This window comes from Notechis scutatus, chromosome 2 (assembly GCF_049901735.1).
Source record: "Notechis scutatus isolate UNSWTSFEM ecotype Mainland chromosome 2, rNotScu1.2, whole genome shotgun sequence".
Classification (NCBI taxonomy): domain Eukaryota; kingdom Metazoa; phylum Chordata; class Lepidosauria; order Squamata; family Elapidae; genus Notechis; species Notechis scutatus.
This window is the reverse complement of record NC_142010.1, coordinates 9,207,470-9,212,097: the sequence shown is the minus strand read 5'-3', so window position 1 is coordinate 9,212,097 and position 4,628 is coordinate 9,207,470. Positions and strand designations below refer to the sequence as shown.

General features: G+C 44.9%; 2 non-coding genes across 2 annotated transcripts; both read left to right on the top strand.

The window, feature by feature from the left end:
• The first annotated feature begins 918 nt into the window (after positions 1-918).
• TRNAM-CAU (transfer RNA methionine (anticodon CAU)) lies at positions 919-990 on the top strand. Its single transcript has one exon. It is a non-coding gene; the product is annotated as a tRNA-Met (tRNA).
• A 613-nt stretch (positions 991-1,603) lies between these two features.
• On the top strand, positions 1,604-1,676 carry TRNAF-GAA (transfer RNA phenylalanine (anticodon GAA)). Its single transcript has one exon. It is a non-coding gene; the product is annotated as a tRNA-Phe (tRNA).
• Positions 1,677-4,628: the final 2,952 nt, after the last annotated feature.

Here is a 4,628-nt window from a genome sequence, read left to right as displayed (position 1 = left end):
GAGTTTTCTTCCCTTCCTTTGCTGGCACTTTGCTTGTGTGGAGTGACCATTCAAAGTTACAATGGCACTGAAAAAAGTGACCATTTTTCACACTTACGACTGTTGCAGCATCCCCACAAGCCAGGTGAGGAGATGCGTGCCTCGATGTGAGTGATATTGAGTTGGCCACGCCCAGCCAATAACATGACCACCAAGCCATGTCCACCCAGTCAAATGACCGCCAACCCACGCCCACTACTTAAGCCACGCCCACAGAACCGGTTGTTTTAAAAAAAATTGAATCCCACCCCTGGGTACAGGATGATACAAACAAGCACAAATAGGCTGAAAAACAGCTTCTATCTCAGGGCAGTAGTTCTTTTGAATTCTGTTGTTTAGTGCGAGGTTGGTGCGGTGTTGGGGGGTTTTTGGTTCAATGTGTGGAGTGTGAAGGATCTGTGTGTTTATTTCGTGGCCATGATGTGCACTGAAGACGGTGTTTGATGTCGTTGCACGAGGTGCAATGGCAAGAAAGTAAACTGAACTAAAGTAAACCTTTATCCTGTGCTTTTGAAGCGCAGTTGCTTTGCGCGGCACAGCAGCGTGCCGTGCAGCAGCTGCTGAAGCGACCGGGAGATTGCAGACGATGAGCTGGAAGCCTCTGCGACTGTTGAAAGTGTTCATTTGGTGCCCGCGTACATGCAAAGTGTGTGCGTGCGCGCAAAGCGCACCCCACCAAGCCACGCCCACCGAACCAATAATAAAACTTTTTGAATCCCACCACTGCTTGGCACGCTCCTTCCATGACAAGCTGGAGCTGAAATGTTTCGGCTCAGCCAGCATCGTCAGGATGCCTGCAGCTGGCCTTTGCAAGAGCAGAAACGGGCTGACAAATCACATCAGCCTATTCTCCTCCCCTCAGCCATCTGCTTTCAGTCCAGCAGAGTGGCGCAGCGGAAGCGTGCTGGGCCCATAACCCAGAGGTCGATGGATCGAAACCATCCTCTGCTAGGTGAAAGTAGACATTTTATTTTGATCCGGTTTCTATCCAAAACGGGGGCGGGGGCGTGTGTGGCTATTTGGCTAGCTGATGTTGCTGCTTCAGAGGCTTTTTGAATTTAATTTTTAAATAAATGTGCAATATGCAGCTCCTTGTAATGCACTGGCCAGAAGCCTTGAAGTAAGCTCTATCTGCCGTTCCTGAACTGCTCTCAAAGGCTTCATTTTCTGGGTAAACCTGATAAAGTCTAGAGTTTTCATGGGGGGGAATGTGCATCCTGACATTGCATGATGAGTTCCATGCTTGTATGCTTGTATAATCTTGTGCTGTGTGTGTACAAAAGGGTGTGTGTTTATTGTTCACGCTTCCCTGGGGAGATCCATGGAACCCGGGGTTACATTTTTGTGATTTTTGTGATCTGATCGTTCTAGCAATCTTTCCACTGATTTATGAGTTTGCCAATCTTGTAACCAGGTTCAAATCATCACCACCACCATATTATTTCCTTTGGTCCCTTTCAGCTCTATCCTGATTGATTGACTGAACAGGAGTGAATTTGGGGCTGCTATTTTCAAAGTTGGATGATGCCACTTTAACATGGGCTACAATCATTTTTAAAGGGTAGTCAAAGTAGCTCAGTTGGGAGAGCGTTAGACTGAAGATCTAAAGGTCCCTGGTTCAATCCCGGGCTTTGGCAAAGCTTGTGAGTAACGCATAATTTTAACAATCTCAGACCATTCCTCTTAATACCTGATCCTCCATGAATGCAAGCTTTCACCTGAAGAAACTTGCTTTTAAATCCTGAGATCCTCAAACTACAGGTTGCAAACCTGGGGTCGATTGTGAGCAAATTTAAAGACGGGAGTGCACTTTTTGAGGGTTGTGCTTCTGAAGCCAGAATCCTGCCAGACCTCATTCAATGTCTCCAGATAAGAGTTGGCATGAGGTCTAATAGTAACCAGCAGAGATTGAAAAGAACAGAGGGAGCATTTGTATGTCGTGGATGTTATTCTTCAGCTTTGGTGTCTGTAAGAACTGCGGGGGGGGGGGGCATGGATCATCCATAAATTGTGGTCTTGAGCAGCTATTGCCTGCCTAACCTTGTGATTCTAACTTTGAAAATTGTTAATTATAAATCAGTTAATCCCAGGAGGCGTCTGAATTTTTTCCGCCTTAGAGCAGAGGTCTCCAAACTTGGCAACTTTAAGACTTGTGGACTTCAACTCCCAGAATTCCTCAGTCAGCAAAGCTGGCTGAGGAATTCTGGGAGTTGAAGTCCACAAGTCTTAAAATACCAAGTTTGGGCCCTGCCTTAGAGATTCCTTGTCAGGGAATTGCTCAGCAGGTGTCCAAATAGAGTCAATATAGTTTTATATAAATAAATGTATTTTACATCTATCTATATACAGCAAACTAGATAGTCTGGCAAACGGGAGCATCATCAGGGAAATCAACACAGCAGGTACACCATGAGGTAAATCATAGAGTGCACAGGGCATAGGAGAAATAGGTGGGGGGTGGAGGGAAACTCCCCCTCCATGCCCACAGCAAGCAACCAATCACAGTGCAGATTACCTCACGTAGGAGCCAGCACTCTTCAATTCTGGCTCAATGCACAACCTCAATGCTCCAGCTACTAAATTTAAATCTCCTAACACCCCTTTTGCAGAATGTTAAATTTTACAGGTAGTCCTCGACTTGCAACTAACAATGGTTTCATTACCATAGGCGGGAGAGCTTCGTCCCAGCTTCGTGTCCTCCCTCACAGCTTTGAGGCTCATTTTCTAGCTTGGGTGGCTAGAAGCTAAAAGGGGGCAAATGCAGCTGGGAGAAAGTTCTTCTATCTTTGCTACCTCTGCAGCTTCTTAGGAAAAAGATTAGGAAAAAAAGGTACAGCAGAGTCTTGGGTTGCGACCGAAAAAAAGGTACAGTGGAGTCTTGGGTTGCGGCCGTAATCTGTTTCAGGATTTAGACCACAACCCGATTTAGTCGTGACTGGAAGCACATGCGCGGACCAAAACAAAACAAAAAATAGATATAGAATAGAATTCTTTATTGGCCAAGTAGTGATTGGACACACAAGGAATTTTTGTTGGTGCAAATGCTCTCAGTGTACATAAAAAGAAAAGATACATTCGTCAAGAGTCAAGAATCAAAAGGTACAACACTTAATAATAGTCATAGGGTACAATAAGCAATCAAATCATACTAGGAAACAGTCAATATAAATCATAATGATACAAGCGACAAAGTTACAGTCATACAGTCACAAGTAAGAGGGGATGGGTGATAAGGAGTGATGAGAAGATTAATAGTAACAGTAGTGCAGACTTTGTGAATAGTTGGACAGTGCTGAGGGAATTATTTGTTTAGCAGAGTGATGGCGTTCGGGAAAAAACTGTCCTTGTGTCTAGTTGTTCTGATGTGCACTGCTCTATAGCGTCATTTTGAGAGTAGGAGTTGAAACAGTTTATGTCCGGGATGTGTGGGGTCTGTAAATATTTTCACAGCCCTCTTTTTGATCATGCAGTATACAGGTCCTCGGTTGAAGGCAGGTGGGTAGTAATTGTCTTTTTCTGCAGTCCTTATTAAATTGGCGCTGAAGGGGAAATCGGCATGGAAAGGGAATGTTTCCATGCTGATTTTGTTCTCCACCCGATTTTTGAATCGTGACCTGATTCAAAAATCAGTTGGATTTTTTGTTCGCCACCCAATTTGGTCACGAAGAGAAGCATTTGCAACCTCCAGCTTCCACTTTATTGTGGAACAAGAACAAGCTGCGATCTGTGGAGAAATGCCAGAAGGACATTTTGCAGTAAAAGGAAAGTGGGGGTGAGAAGGAACATGTGGGATCCGGTGGAGCAGGAAGCAGGCCCAGTTCCTGTGGAGACCAACTGGAGAAGGATGAGGGGAGGAAGGGAAATAAGTAGGGGGTGGCCATGTTGTAGCATCTCTGCTGTTGGTTGTAAGGGCGAATATCCATGGAGGTGATGCAGCATTTATGCAATGAACGATGGAGGGAATGGGTGTCTAGCCTATTGAAAAGAAGGACTGGGGGTGAGAGGCCGTCACAGAGATGAGAAACTCAACTTACAGTATTCTCCAAACCGCTTGAGGGCAGACAAGAAGTAATGGATGGTGACTTATTAGAGATCCAACCAAGAACGAAGGAGAAATTTTCTGATTGTGAGAACAGTTATTCAGCAAAGTGAAGAAATGGATGGAAACTCATCAAGGAAAGAAACAACAGGGAATTAAAGAGAAAATGCCTAACCGAGAGAATGATTAACTATGGAACTGCTTGTCTTCAGAAGTTGTGGGTGCTTCATCCCTGAAGGTTTTTAAGAAGAGGCTGGACAGCTACTTGTCTGAAATGTATACCATTTCAGACAGAGGTCTCCAAACTTGGCAACTTTAAGCCTGGCTGGAGAATTCTGGGAGTTGAAGTCCACAAGTCTTAAAGTTGTCAAGTTTGGGACCCCTGGTATAGGATCTGCTGCTTGAGCCAGGGGGCTGGACTAGAAGACCTCCAAGGTCCCTTCCAGCTCTGTTCTTGATTGATTGACTGAACAGGAGTGAATTTTGCCCTGCTATTTTCAAAATTGGATGATGCCACTTTAACATGGGCTACAATCATTTTAAAAGGGAA